Genomic DNA, 16,740 nt, shown 5'->3' on the forward strand with positions numbered 1-16,740 from the left:
CTGAATTATTGGGCTTCTGCATTATTAAAACATCTCTCAATAGTAAAAATATCATTTCAAAAACTGAGTTGAGTCCCAGTAGCTAAGATAGTGACTGCCTAGTGAATGATCTAGTGACTCTTCGGAGAGTACAGGGAGGTTGGAGTTGAGATATATTAAAGAAGCAAAATTAATAGGATATAGTGAATGATTAGAGGAGAGTGTATTAGCTAAGGATACTTTTGATGGCCAGAATATTCAACACAAACTGACATAAATAATAAAGGACACTGGTTCACTTATGTAATCGAATGAATCCAGCAGCAGAGTGGGATTCAGACACACTTCAGTGAGAGAGACCCCGGGCTCTGACTCTTTTTTCTCTGTGATTTGCTTGGTTCTGCTCTCCTGGGTGAATGGGCTGTGTCCTCATTGTACATTGCTTCATTGTAGCAAAATGGGCGCAGCTTCTCCAGACCTCATATTTGCATACCACCCCATTCAAAACAACAAAAAAAAGTTTTATTTCCTCCAGCCATCATACAAAAGTCCTGCATTTACTCTGTTTGGAACAAACTGAACCAGCCTCTGGGCCAGGGGAGAGCCATATATTGAATGGCTTGGGCTTCTGAGCCAATCTCTGTGGCAAGAGAGATGGAATTATGTTGACTAACTCTAACAAATCAGGGCCCACTGCCTGGGCTAGGGGCAGGGTAAATTCTACCCAGACCACATAGCAAATGCAGGGTGGGGGAGTGATTCCCCCAAAGGAAATCTGGGTGCTGTGAGCAATGGGAGAGGGAAGGAAGAGATGCTGGGTAAGAAGCCAATCCTTATCCCTGATGGAGAGTAAGGAAGAAGGAGGACCAAGAACAGCACCAAGATTTCCAGCTCAGATGTCTATGGACATTGACACCCTTAACAAAGACTGGTACACAAGAAAAGAAGCAACTTTGGGAGTAGGGTGGAGAGGTAAGGGGGACATATGAATTTGTTGTTGAGTTTGACTCAAAGACATATGGGTGGAGATGTTTGATACTTGATGGTCAATTCTGGATCTTTCCGGTAACCCTACACAAGTGAAACCACAACTAAGTGGTCCCACTGTTTTCCGCAACACTATATCATGTCTCTTTAGGGTTTTGAAATACTCCATAGTTATTGATTAGCCATTAGTTATTCCCTCTGACCCTGCCTAAGAATTTCCTCTTCCTCTTTAGTACTATGACCTTCAGTCGCTGGAAATGGGGTTGAGCAGGTGCAGATCGGAAGACAAAACATTTCTCTTAATGTGAGAAATTAATTTGTGGCTCTAATTGCCTCAAACTCTAAATGAAAAAAAAAATCTACATTCTCCCAGCATTCAAAATAGAACACAGGCTTTATCTGAATAAAGAAAATAATCTGTCAGGGAAAAAAAGGACTTAAGCTGCTAAAATGTCAATCTTACCACATTGTTAAGGAAAAGCAAGTTTAATTACATTCAAATCTACATAGAATCATTTTTGAGTGGTTTGCATAGGAGCCTAAAGGTCTAGGATTTCAGAATTGACAAGATTCACTAAACAAAGGCAACGGGGAAAGAGCAAAGTATAACAGGGGGCGGGGGAGACATGATTTGAGAGTCAGAGACTTTGAGTCAGAGACCCAGCTCTGCCAGGAAGCCACTCTACGACCTTTGTCAAGTCATATACCTTCTCTGTTCTGTCGTATGTAAGAGGGCACTGAAGTGTAAGTGTCCTCAGGTTGCCTTTTGTATCTATGAAAACATGACAGGAAACTGAGTCTAGACTCTTCCCCAAAATACTTATTTTATTGTATAAAACACAGCCTTACTGGTTGTTCTATATGGCGGTGAAGAATATGGAGAAACAACCTGGAATTTTCCAATTCTGTCAAAACAGAAGCTAAGGGAAAGGTCCCATCCGAGGTGATCCAGAAAACCAATGATGACTCAGAACTTGATGAACGAAAACCATATTGCATCCCAGAAACCAGGCCTCCGAGCAACCAACTAAAAATAAAAGGCAGTTAGCTCTAACTAAGCGGAAAATGAGGCTACCTTTATCCATTTTCCCTTTTCCCACACCTTCCCCCCCCCTTGAAAGAAAAGAATTTGGGGAGAAAAATAATTTTCAGTGTCCCATACGTGGAAGCCCAGCAGGCATGCCGGCTTCTGAGGGCAGTGAGGCCGGGGGAACACACGCTGGCACAGAGCAGCCCCTCCAGAGCCACGTTACCTTGGCTGAGCAACTGCTCTGCACCAGGGTGTGTTAACAGGCGTTGGGAGGGAAGATTTAGACAACTCAAAAGACTAGTTGCTTTAATAAGCTTTAAGGGTCGTACCTCAAAAAGCAGCTGCTGACCTGCAGCCAGCTGTAGACGTTATGTGCCCCGTGTTCAGGCTGCTGCGTTATCACTGCAAATGGCCTCTACCCGGTTGCCAACGTCAGACCGGTGATTACTAGCCTAGCTAGGCTTTTCACTTCTTGTTTTCCAGTCAAGAGCGAAGCCGTTTGGGGAACTCAGTTCTCGGCACCGTGTATGTCTCCCGACTCCTGCATTGCATTATCTGGGATCTTTAAGAGCATCAAGAAAGAGCTGGAAAAACCAAAACGATGGTAGAACGCAGAAATCTATCGAGGCGGTAAACTGAAGCTAAATTCTGATTTCCGTGAACAATAGCAGGGTAAGGCACAACTCACACAGACAGGAGTACTCCGGGCTAGGTCTGTCCTCCATAAGGACAAGGCTCAAGACCAGGAGTCAGAAGGCTCCAGCTGGTTCACAAATCAGTCTACAAGAACACCTGAAGAGGCTCTCTAACTCAGGGCATTATGGAGACAACAAAAAGATTGGCTAGAAATCAATGAATCCACACTGTGGATTGAGAAGTACATACAGTTTAATACACAGTTAACTTAAACATAATTATACAAGCCACAGCAATAAAAAATAGACAGCAGGGTTCTGATGTTAACCTCCAATCTCTCCTCCTTGGGGAAGTGGTGAAAAGCCTTAGTCAGATGTACGGGGAATTGCCTTTGTCTGGTCCTGTGGGGATTTATTTTCTTCTCACATGATCCACGTTCTGCCGATCCTCTGCGTCCTGGGCTGTTCTTGTTCCATGCCGTTCTGTGCTGGAATGGTTCCTTCCTGATGTCAGCATCATTATTGCTAATTTCAGAAAATCTCTGTCTCTTGGCCTCAGATTTTATGAAAGAGTCTTCATCTATTGTAGTTACAGAAGAGGGCTTGCTTTTCTTTCAGGGCTCTCTGTGGAACGCCTATTAGCCAGTCATTTATCACCTCAGGACTGGCTTTTTCTGCTACGTGACTGTGGCTTTCTGTCTCTGCCTGAAACTCCTGCGTTCTCCCAAAATTCCAGAGGAAGATAGGAAACTTAAAAGCTTGCTCCTTTTGACAGGAATAATAATTTGTGAATCCAAATAGAAATTGTTTCCCTTCCCCACCTCTGCAAAAACATCACTGGCTTGCTACTCCGGCACACCCTCCCTGCCTGCAGCAGCCCTCGATTTGGCTATTTAACCATTTCACATCCTCTGTCGTGTTAGAACAAATTTGCCAAATTTGCCCCCGACCAAGGTGGGATCTGCTAGCATTCTGACTCTGGTAAAACACTAATTGTATCAAAGACTAAATTAAGACCATAAAAGTTTCAAGGATATATAATCCTAGAAAACGAACCATATTTTTTTGCCTTAATACACGTTTTACTTTCTAAGGATTGGTTGGCCATAGGTTACCATAGGCAGAATCTATACTTGGCAATCAAATGTATTTAAATCATAGAATTTATGCCCCCAGAATATTTTGCCGCTGACTTGGTTTAGATCTAGATCTGAGCAACCTGACTACAACCCTACATGAAATATTTGGACCTTGAGCCAATAAAATAGCATTATTATCAAAAAATTTCTGATGATCCTATAAAGCAAGCTTAAAACAGTTTGTCTCTATGAGTCAACAATCAATATTTGTTCTCAGCTAAAACATTGTTTTAAAAGCCATTTCCAGGTAGAAGCAATCCAGTGCCCAACAACAGACAAATGGATAAACAAAATGTGATATATTCTCACAGTGGAATATTATTTGGCCTTAAAAAGGAATGAAATTCTGGCACGTGTTACAACACGGATGAACCTTGAAGACAGTATGCTAAGTGAAATAAGCCAGTCACAAAAGGACAAATACTGTATGATTCCAATTATATGAGGTACCTAAGTAGTCAAATTCATAGAGACAGAAAGTAGAATAATGGTTGCCAGGGGCTGAGAGGAGGGGGAATAGGGAGTTAGTGTTTAATGGGGACAGAGTTTCAGTTTCGGAAGATGAAAAAGTTCTGGAGATGGATGGTGGTGATGGTTGCACAACAATGTGAATGTACTTAATGCCACAGTTAAAAATGCAGCAGCCCTAGATTTGACTATTTAAATAGTCAAATTAAAATTGTGGGGTTTATGTTATGTATAGTTTACCATAATTTTAAAAAATATGATATAAAAAATTTGTTTCCAAGTGAAAATTTTTAATATTCCCCCAAATACCTGGCTCTGAGGTTGAAATGATTTCCAAGTGGCCTGCATTAGATGCCGCTTGATCTTTATAATACAGACAGAATATCCAGGCATCAGGAATATAGACAAACAGTGGTATCCAACTACCGAGGTTTCAAAGTTCAGAGCAATAAATCACTGATGCTTTCTCTTGGCTTCCAGGACAACCCTTCTAAAAGGCTTTTTAGTTCTTCAAAATTTAAAGTTATGTCTTGTTTTACTGTCAAGGGGAATAGACATGGCTAAGAAGACAAATGCATGGCAAATAGTTCTCCATGGCAAATCACACAGGAAGACTATTCTTTGGTTTAAAGCCAATGCCCCTGGAAGCAGCATTGTTTACTATCCTACCTCTCAGACCTCCGTCCACCTGGGGCCCCCCCACCCTGCCCACTGCTCTCCAGTCTGAGTATATTCTCCTCACTGAACTGAGTAGGAGTGAGGAAATGTTTTACATTAGGGGCCAATTACCCAAAGAAATAAAATATATATGTATATAATTTTTTTATTTTTAAAGAGCGATCTCCAAAGACCCCACATTACCTGTCTTGTGACAGCCATTGACGATACCGACTTCAAATAGGGTATATATCCACCACCACATGGAAGCTGAAATTAAATAAATCCTAATGAAAATAAGTTCTTAAATTGAAAATAAGAGCCAGCCCTGATAGCCTGGCAGTTAAAGTTCGGCACGCTCTGCTTTGGCAGCCCAGGTTCCATTCCAGAGACAAAACCATGCCACTCATCTGTCAGTAGCCATGTCGTGGCAGCAGCTCACAAAGAACTTACAACTAAGAAAAACTTACAACTATATACACAACTATGTACAAGGGCTTTGTGGGGGTGAGGGGGAGGAAGGAAGAAAAAAAAGGAGGATGATTGGCAACAGATGTTAGCTTAGGGCAAATCTTCCCCTGCAAAAAAAAAAAAAAAAAGCTTTGGAAAGCAAAAGTTAAAAAAAGAAAAGAAAAGTCCTTACCCTTTTTTCCCATACCTCTGCAGATGACTTTGTGTTTGATTCATTTGTCCACCTCTGACTCTGTTTCTGGAAGGAGGGTGATGTGGCAAAGAGGAGGCGGAGGGGGCATGGTTAAGGCCAGAGAGATGGATCCGATTCCTGGCCCTGCTGTGTACCAATACTGTGGCTCTGGCTCTCTCCAGAACCCCAGCTGTCTATCTGAAAAATAGAGATGAGAATACAGTCATCTATACTGCAAGGCTGTAGCAAGGATTAGAAATTACGTATGAAGAGCATTTGAAGCAGTGTCTGGCACGTAGCAGGTACTCAGTAAATTACAGCAATAATCCTGATCCCAAACACAGTAGCGTTTTCTCACACCCACACCGTTACACAGCTCCACTGCACCTCCCTCACCTTCCTCAGGGAAAGGTGTTCTGCTCATAGTCACACGTAAACAGCACATGGAAGCTTACCCAGATCCTTTCTCCATACACTATTTTCCATTTTATCAGTGGGAAAAGTGGGGAAATAACACAGATACAGTAAGGATTTCTTCATCAATAAATGTGGCATCTGGCTTTTACACTCAGTATTTAAATATGACATAGAGTTATCTGTCTTGAGAAAATTCCATGCTCACTATCAAGAGACAGGGCCCAGGCCAGAGGGCTGCTTGATATTTTTCCTCACGGCTGTGGTTCCTCACCGCTATGATTCTCCTTGTCCTACCCCTTCCCCACTATTCTTCTCTTTCCTTTCATGTAGGATGAGTTATCCAAAATATGAACGTTAAAGATTAGGAACAGAGTTAACTTTTTCTTTAATACAGTCCGTTCTTTGTCAGAGGGGATGACTACGCACATTCAAAGGGAATTTAACAAATATGATGTGTCTTGTTGTCCAGATTTGGCATCCTCATCCCTCATGTTGCTACAAACTCCAAGGGACACTAATGCATGCTTATAACAGACACCTTAGTAAGTTTGTCTTCCTGCCTTGCCTTGCCCCTCGTCAGAGAATCTTCTCCCAATGTTCCTGCTGAGTAAGCAATAGCAAGTGACTTCAGTCCCTCAGCCACAGCCAACTGGACCAAGGATGACACCTGATGCAAACTGTGCCAATTAGATTCTCTCCTCCAAGAAGCAATCATTGTTTCAGAAATACTAGCTAGCCTCCTTTGAGTACCTAAACTGGAACATGGTCAAGACTAGGTAAACTACATTGGTTCCATATGGAAATAGACCTGAGAAATGTGGTCTGCAGAGAGAAAAAATGAAGCAGATGCCCAGAGAGAAGCAGAATGAGAATATATACAGGACAGAGGAGGAAGAGAGAGAGAGAGAAATCCTTCCCTCCTGGGGCTTTTCAATTGCTGGTTCCAGCCTTTTGTGAGAGCTAGGTATGTACTCTGTCCTTGGGTTCTTTGGGAGACACGTGTATCCTTCTGATGACTTTCTCTTTTTGCTTAAAGTCAGCTTGAGAGATTTTTGTTCCCTGAAAAAAAAGATCTCTGAGACAATGCTTCTCACCTTAGCCAGTCACCCAACTGGGTGATGCCATCACCACTGCCACTAGCAGTCACAATGGGAACCACTCCCCCTGAATGTAGGGAGTTCAGAGCCAGCTCTCCACGAAGAGCAGATCCGAATGCCAGAAGCACATCATGCTGGCTCGTGGTAGTGTCCTTAGCCCAGTGTTGTGCTGGGAAATATTTAACAACCAGCTCTCCTGGGGAAAAAAAGATCCCTAGTCTGAAGCATTTGCCAATTTCTATGGTGTAAATACTCCCTCCATCGCCGCTTCCAATGTGATTTCACTGAATGTGAAGTTTGAAAGAGATATTCCCAATCGGCTCTTAGGAGTCAAGGCAGTTATCTAGCCTACATTTTCTGATTTATGAGTACTTCCTGACTCCCTTTTATTACTTGGTTCTTGTTATCTTACTCTTGTTTTAAGAGTTTAAGTTTTATTAGCTCTATGTCTTTTATTCTGAACCAACTTAAATCTCTTTTGGAGAGAGCATAGTAAAATCATTTTAAAAATACAGCCTCATTCCTAGTAGTTTCATGCTCTCTCAAACACTAAGAGAATAATAATAATAATACCTCATACTAGTATAGCAATTAGAGTTTCTAAATTACCTCAATGGCATGCCATGGCAGCAAGAATGAGGTCATTGCCATTAGACTGGCCAGCTTTAAATTCCTGCATAAAAGATGTATTTGGTAAATGTTAGATTTCCTTTCACATTCACTGACTCATTCATTCCAAGTATCCATTCCCACCAAGGGTTGGTCATGAACATGACAACCAAAATCAGTGAAGATTCCCAGACAAAGGTCGCAACTTTTCCAGGACAGTACACACCTGACTCCAGCTTTGGGGAACCTCACAGTGTTGGTGCTCTGTACCGGAGATCAGAAAGAAAGTGAGAGAAAAAATGCCTTGTTCCTCGTGTTCGACTTTGAAATGAGCTGTTGTCATCTTTGGTTTTGCTTGTAAAACACAAATGAGACAAGAACTCACTAGACATCATCTCCTTCTCTAGACTTCCAGAGTACCTCTCCCTCCCGACAGTGGGAGAGAGAAATGCCTTTCGCTGGTTTGTGGTAGGGGTATCCAAGTTGTTCCTCTGTTAGATTTCCAATTCAGCTCAAACTATTTCCAGTTTTGCCTTTCTGGTGATTTGATAACAAGCCTCAGAGCAACTGAATCAATTCAACCAACATTTCCTTGGACTCCCCTCACTCCCACTATCCCCCACCCTGGTTTGTAAGAAACCTAAATGTCCCCAGGCCCCACTAGCCTTTGGGAACCAAAGAGGTGACTTGAGTAAATGGTCCCTCAAACCCTACCTGGAAAGCTTCCAAATCTAGAGTAAGACTCCAGCTTATAGCTTCTTCAGCAAGGTCTTGTGTTTCGGATGCGGCTTATCAAAAATCTTAGCAACAGATTTCTCTAAGTGAAATCTCGCATGAAAGTCCTACAACAGATAAAAAGTAGAGCTGATCCTCTATGGCTTTTCAGGTCTTTATTTTTCAGATCCCAAAAAATTTTTAAATTGGAAGTGGTTGAATTGCAATGACTTGAGCTCTGGAGTCTCACTTGTTGAGAAGTCCTTACAATGTCTCTGGGAAACCCTAGGCCTCTTTCGGGCACGGTTTGAAAACCACTGCATTAGGAAGCTCTCTCAGCCTGTGTGCGGGAGCAAAGTGGATTGAGAGCTGGGGGCAAGAAAATCAGTTAGGAGCTTCCTGCAATTGCTCAAAGGAGAGATAATGAAGACCTGAACTGGCCTAGGAGACACTTCCAACATAAAGTAACTAGGATGAGCAATAGATTAGACGTGAAAGTCAAGAGAGAGGACAAATATACCTCTGATTTTTCAAACTTCATTTGTGAAAATTAAGGTGCCCTGAGAAGAAACAGCTCTCAGAAAAAGAAGGAAATAATCAAAATGGTTTGGGGTATGCCATATATTTTGTTTGGAATAGTTTAGCTTCTCCCTTTGAAGCATCTGGGGAGGACTTACCTATCCCAGAGAGAGGAAGTGACTTGTCCACAGGTTCCCATAGGAAACCAGGAGCAAGCACAGACCCCCATCGTGCCTCAAGGGCAAACACCGTAAGACATAAAGCACAAAAATATAAGCCAGTTGCAAGGGAATAGGACCCCAGTCTGTGAGGTCTGCTTACCCCAAAGTCATAGACAATTGGTCAAGACCATTCTTCCGAATAAAAAATGTTTTCTCTCTCCAGGCTCAGCCCTTCTGAGGACACAGGCAGGCAGCATTACAATCAGCCGGAATGCTGTCAGATCAGATAGTTGACAAATGTTTACTGAGGGCCTACCGTATTGGGGTTAGCCTAGAGAGGTGAAATGACTGGCTCCCCTTAGGATTCAATCAGCTTAAGCACACAGATGGGGTCACCAAGACCACTGTTTGTTCTCCAGAGTAAGTTCACTTGTTTCTCCGGAGTGATCCGAGTGGCTTCCTGCCGTTATGACCAGGGACTCTCCGTGCTCCATGACCCAGGCTGGATGCACTTGGCTGTCACAGTTAGAAAACTGTCATAGAAAGATCTTCCAGTGCCAATCTTCTTTCTCCCTCTATTTGCCACTGGATCACCAGAGAAGGCAGATGGTACACTGCAAACACATCCATAAACCAGGCAAATGTGAACCATGTTGATAATGATAATGGCACACCAGCCCATGGGACTGAGGACTGCAGTGGGACCACTGAGTGGGAATGAAAGGTAAACTTCAGCTCAACACAGGAAGAGCATCCCTATCAGTATGTCCCACAGAGTCAGCCTCCTCTACTAGTTACCAGTGGTGAAAACTCTCTGTGCCTCAATTTCCACATCTTTAAAAGGAAATGAGGCTTTAATACCTCCTAAGTTGGATATAAGCATAAAGAGAGATATGCCACATGGAGCTTTTAACACAGTGACTGCCACATGGTAAGCACCCAGTAAATGTTGACATTCCATGAGGCAGTGGGCTGCTCCAGGGGTAAGAGGTACCTGATCACATGATTTTTCCCTCAGAATTTGGACACCTTTGTCAATAACATTGCAGAGGAGATTTCATTGTGGGTGGGGAGTAGATTCCATTTTGCTTACTCTAAAGCCACTTTTTCTACGGAGACTGTAAAATATGGACTCCAGCTACATCATTTCTTCATGGGCATCTGCATCACCCAGTGATCATTCAGCAAACATTCATGGGACACCTACTGTGTCCAAAGCATCGGGCACCAAGTGTCAACAGGGGGGAGTTTTAACCACAAAGACAGGGTAAGCTTGTTTAAGCCCAGCCATTGTGGCCGTGGCTCTAACAACCCCAAGAGGGGGACACACAACAGGCTACACGCACTAATCAAACAAGGACTTGTTTTCTATTTCTGCCTTTGGGATTATCTAAGGGCTTGGCAGGTCTTTAAATCGCTCTAAGCTGCTTGACCACGACACCAGACCTGCTACCAAAAACACCCTGCCAAGCGTGATGCTGTTTATCTAAACAAGGTTAAAAAAAAATCTTTTCTTTCAATTTCCACTCTATTTCCTAATCAAGAAATACATAATCCCAGGAGAAAATCAGCTCTTGTTTCTCTCTCTATCTCTTTCTGCCTTTCTCTCTCTCTTTCTCCCCTCTGTCTCCCTGGTCTCCTTCTCTCCCTCCCTCCTTTCCCTTTCCCTCGACCTCCTCCAGCTTTTATCATTTTAAGCTGTATGCATGCCATTCTTCAGGGGATTAAAGTCAAATTTAGTCTTCTGCAATTGTTATTACCTACCCCTTGGCTTATGAGATGCATTTGCCTGCATTTGTAATGCATCAATAACTTCCACTCTCCTCCACTTGTAAACAATGCATTATATTAAACAGCCTGTGTCTAGCCTTGTATTGAAACAGACAATAAATTAGGACTTCCAGTTCTTGGTTTTTACTGATTTCTAAACCTGCCAGTTACATGCCTGTCCGCCCCACTGAACATTCGTTCTAAAGCTGAGAATGCACAAAGGCCTTGTTCATCGTTCTCCTGTCTCCATCACTGCTGCCGGCTGTCAGTTTCACACCACCAAGCAGATTGTAATTGGCAGGATGAGGTGCAGAAATAGGGATGGTTTGAATATGTGGTTCTCACCACACAGACACACACACACACCCACACACATATATACACAGAGTTTTTCTAGCTTACAACATTCTGCAAATTTAGGAACTTGATATGTGAAGCTTCTAATCAGAACCCACAAGGGCTGCCCTCATTTGCTAGCCCATGGATTGGAAGCAGAGAAAGGACACCATGCAATCAACACCTAGTACTGTTCTAATCCAGTGCAGGGCCTGCTGGCGCTCTGGGTGGGTGTTGCTTTGGGAATGTGCCCTGCTGGGAGCCAGCCCTTGTGCTTTGTTGGGCAGCTCCCCTGGGATCTGAGATCTGCAAGCTTCCCAAGAGTCACAGTTGTCCTGCTCAGCCTTGAGTGAGGTCCTGGAGCAAGGAGCAGAATCTAGCTCACAAAATGGTGGGTAGTTTTTGTGGACCTTTTCCTTCTGAGAATGAAAACTCAACATCAGTCTCAGCACACGGTGTGTTCCAACATCTACCGTTCTTATACAAATTCAAACCTAGCCAAATCTGGTCACTGGGTGCAGGATGTCTCAACCTTGGCAAGAGTGATATTTTAAACCGATAATTCTTTGTTGTGGGGGCTCTCCTGTGCATTGTAGGTTGTTTAACAGCATCTCTGGCCTCTGCTTATTAGATGCCAGTAGCAACATGCCCTGATTCGAGACAATCAAAAACATCTCCAGACACTGCCAAATGGCCCCGGCAGGGCAAAATCACCCTCGATTGAGAACCACAACAACTTAGAGTTGTATTTAGTCCTGGTGTCTGCCCAGTTACAGACTCTCAGACCTAACCAGCACCAGAGAGTTCCTCTACTCCTGTGCTTCTCAAAGTGTGGTCCCCAGACCAGCAGCAGTAGCATCACCTAGAATCTTGTTAGAAATGCAAATTGTGGAGCCCACTCCACATAGAATGGGCCAGAAACTCTGTGGGTGGGGCCCAGCAACCTGTTTTAATAAACCTTCTAGGTGATTCTGACTAAAGGTAAAATTTGGGAACTACCCTGCTATTCCAACATTCACCTTTTACAGATAGAAAAACCAAGAGCCAGAGAGGTCAAGTGACTTCCCCAAAGCCACACAGTGACTTTAGACCCAGATCTCCTACTGCCCAGACCGGAGCACTTACTGCTGAATTACTCTCACGTACACCCACCTGGGTCATTTCCCCATCTCAGTCTTCAGCCTGCTGCTTGCTCAAGCTCCTAATTTATCCCTCTTACCGCTTTTCTGAATTGCACTGTTCTTTGTGCTTGTTTTCCTGATCCTTTACCCCATGTGAGAGATTGTTTACTAATTAAGCGGTGATTGGGTTTAACCATCTTTTTGTTTGTACTCTTCCTGCTAGCAGTGGCAGTGCACACGGTGTGAGTGTGTAGGTTTATGGGTGATCTCTGTGTTTGTGTCTACATGTGTACATCTCTATGAACGCGGCTGTGTGCAAGCCTAAGCACGTGTGTGCGTGTGGCAGGCATACAAGGAGAGAGGCGGAGGTTACCAGAGAGGGGCCACGCTCCTGCTCTTTCAAGCCCGCGTCTCTGAACGCAGGACCAGTAACCGGTGACAGCCTCTGGCGGCTTGTCCCTCAGTGTGAGGGCCAGTGGCAGGCATGAATTTTGTAAGGCAGTTTTGGCAGGCAGAAACTGACATGTTCCTTCTTTCAGAGAGGATGACAATGAAAATTCATCTCTTGGGGCTTTCCAGAAAACACGCATGTTAATCCAGGGTCAATAGACTGACTATTTTTGACTAAAATTCAAAACTGCCTTTGCGATTTTTTTCCCCCACAGAACTGATCAGTTGTTAGAATACAGTTATTTTCACATCAGATGGACAGAGCCTCTGACCCCTAGTCTTGTGTGAACATTAGTAGTTTAAAAATAAATAGCAGATTTGCTAGCTCAGAAGAAGCTCTGAAATACTGTCTGATTTAAATTCTGATTTTAGTCAAGTGTAGGTGTACTAGGGTTGCTGTAGAAATGTTGTATTTAGGAGACAGAATGAACCAGGCAGCAAATTCACAATGGAGCTTGGCAAAGAACTCAGGAGTCCTGACTTTGATCAGCACGGTTATATTCTGACAAAGATTCTCTCCTTGGCCAGACTTTAGCCAGGCTCCTCTGAACCCTCTGCTCAACTAGGCCAGATCTTGGGCTTCCATTTCTGTCCTTGAAGAGTCCAGTTTTAACAAGAATCTTGCTAAGTCCTGTGAAACGCTAGGATGCAGAAGCAAGACGAGATCACCAGGCCATCCTTCCCCACCCCGGACTTGAGATTTTGCTGAGCTCCTAGAAATGGGAAGATTCTATTCCGAGGAAAGGATTGCTCATCAGATCTGTGGGGAGAAGCTCCAGATGAAATGGGTCAAACCTGGAAACCCAAATAGTAGATTGGACCATATGAAATTGCCTTTATTTTGTCAAAAATGGTAGAATGTTGGCAAGCTCACATGGTTATGGCAAGCTCATAACATTCATGGGTCTCTCAATAGCTGTCTTGTGAATATCCACCATGTCCACAGGACTCAAGGTGCTACCAGGCAGAGGTGAGGGAGAGGAGATAGAAGGCTTCAAAGAGCTCACAAAGTCAAGACTCAGAAAATTAGAAATTTGCTCTTGTCTTATTCCTGAGTCAGAAAAATCAGAATGCAGATCTGCATTTCACCTATAGCTGCCTGTCTTTGTGGGGAGGATTCCTTTAAAACAGAAATTATTTCCTGATTAAAAAAAGAAGAAGAAAACTGTGGTCTCTGGTGATAATCAGAGCTCATTAAGTAGGCTTGTTTATTTTAAAATCATTTCTATTTCTTGCACGTGAAAAGCAGCTATAAGAAAAAAAATTCCCTGAGGGCCACCCAACAAAGAACTGCCAAACCTGACTTCCTGCAAAAGGAATGGGCCTCTTGCAGGACTAGGCAAAAAGCAGCGAGTGGAAATCTAGAGTTGGGCAACTCGGAGTGTCTGGGAGCTGGTGTTCGTCCACAAAGCTGGTGGTCGTCCACAAGCTGTTTGCTACCAATTCGTGAAAAGTAAGTCCAGAAACCGAAAGTGATCATTTAGAAACACTTACAGCAATTTGATATAGTAATTTTATTTCTGTTAACTCTAAGAGTAAAAAATTGGAGTTTGAATTTTGTATGTTTTTTTTAATTTCATTTTTCTAGTTATTCAATGTTATTATATTTTACAAAATTATCAGTCCACCATGGATTGGAAATTCTTTTAAAAAGTCCTTCACCACAGGTATCTGAGAAGCACTGATCTACAGGAAGGTAGACATCAGCTTAATGTAAACAACAATATTGTCACAATATTTGTGATGTATTGAGTCCTGTGATAAAGGATTGCAACATAAACTCATTTCTCAGGTTCCCACAACAACCCTGTAAGGTGGAAACCATTAGTCCTCTGATTTCACAGATGAGGAAACTGAGGCAGAGAGAAGATAAATTACTTTCCCAGCCAAGCACAACTGGTACGTAACAACTGAGATGAGAATCCAGGAAGTTTGGCTCTTGAGTCCATGCTAGTAACCTCTGTCATGAGACTCTACAGTAAAATACGAAATACCTTTATTCATATGTGAGTGGTAACATATAAAGAAAATCAAGGAATAATTGACACCAAAACTCCAGAAAGAAGACAACTTTGGGAGGAGGGAATGTAACTGGAGAGGTACACATGCCAAGTTTTAAGGGTCTGATCATGTTCTATGCCCTAACCTGGTGAGGGTTATACATGAGTGTTCATTCTACTACTATTCTTCAACTCTACACATTTTCCACACTCTTTTATGTGTATGATATGTTTCATAGTTTTTTTAAAAAATTTTAAAGGAGTAACTGGAGCTGTCGACCAATGGCACCCACAGTCTCTGGAGAGGGTGAGCGCCCCCTAATGGAGTAGAAAAGTATAGCCGTTCTCCATCAGGTACACAGCAGGTGGGAGGTCAGAAAAGGACCTCAAAGTTTCCTTCCATTGCTCCGAGTCCAAGATTCTTCTTTAAGTCACATTCTAGAACTCACAGAAAAGAAGCCCACATTACCTGAGAAGTTTAACCAATACCTTTCTAAATTGATGCAGAATTAACATTTAAGGCCGACGGAAATGCCACTTGAGAAAACATACAGGAGCTTAATACACAGTGATGGAGCGTATTGAGGAACTTCTGGATATATTCCAAGAGCTTTCACTGTATGTGATTTATACATTAATACTGATCTGGGTCATACGGGGGGGGGGGGGGCCCACTTCAATAAACAGGTGAAGCTACTTGCCTCATAAGTGACTGAGAGGTGAAATGTGTGTTTGCTACACAAGAACTCTTCTTGATGTGTAGAAAGCTAATGTTGCTAAGGAAAGTCTGGGTTTGGAAGGTTTGAACCATTTTTAGGTGCCCAGCAACAGCCACATGAGATGAAAACATAGATGCCTACTCACCAAGAAAGCTGGGTTGCTGTGCCAGGCAATTCAACAAGGATCTGACTGAGAGGCTGCAGACTCCTGGGTCCCACACCAAAACAACTGAATGAGAATCTAGTGAGAGTAGAGCCCAGAAATCCATATTTTTACAAATCACCTCCTCCACCCCATGCTTCTGACTGAGATATTCCTGGGACCATTTAGGATGCACCAGGTGAATTAAGAGCAACTGTTTTATACGCACAGAAACCTAAGCTGAATCTTATTTCTGCCACTTACTAGTTGTATGGCCTTGAGGAAGTTATTTATCATCACTAAGCCTCAATAGTCCCATCTGTAAAACTGGATGATAATATTACTTACCTCTCAGAGCTACTGGGAAGGTTTAATTAGAGGTTGTAATATGAAGTACCTGGCATATAATAAGTGCTCAGAAATTTTAGCTGTATTTATTTACTATTATTTGTAAGTATCCATAATACACAAGACTATGTGGAGAGGAGGTAGAGGGAAGAATACAAAAATGAACAAAACTGCCCCCTGCCTTCAAGGAAATTCTATCTAGTGGGATTGCATTTAAAGCTTCCCTATAAACTTACCAAGGAAAAAAATATTCTCAACTTTTTTCCTAGGATTATCAAGGCATTACTAGCCTGAGTCAAAATCACTTTAAAACTCTTGATCTTATTCAGGAAACACCTTCATAAGTTGGAGGTGGGAAATCTGCTGGGAACACATATGACCTTCCTTTGAACCAGGCTAGGCATTATGACTGACTTTAAAATTTCAATTGTTGAGAAAAATTTCCCAGCCTCTGCCCTGTCCCTCACACTGAGCCCTTGAGCCAGTGGGTTTGATGCTGGGAAGCATCACAGCCTTGGGAAACATGTAACAGTGCTCTCAGCCACTGTTCGTGGATCTCCTTCAAATCCCCCTGTATGGGATAGTGGCTCCCAGGACACTGCTGACCTGTATCTGCCAAGTGAGGAGAGAACAGGGGGGAAGAAGGACCTTCCCAGACCAGGCCCTTAGACAACCCATCCCCTCTGAAGGGAAAATGGGCCCCCAGTGAAAGCACCTCCGATTCTGCAAAGTTCTGTGATAACATTTTGTAAGTACTATTGTCAGTTCTCTGTGCCAAGGGAGGACTATCATTGGCAGT

The sequence above is a fragment of the Diceros bicornis genome, chromosome 11 (assembly GCF_020826845.1).
Source record: "Diceros bicornis minor isolate mBicDic1 chromosome 11, mDicBic1.mat.cur, whole genome shotgun sequence".
Lineage (NCBI taxonomy): Eukaryota > Metazoa > Chordata > Mammalia > Perissodactyla > Rhinocerotidae > Diceros > Diceros bicornis.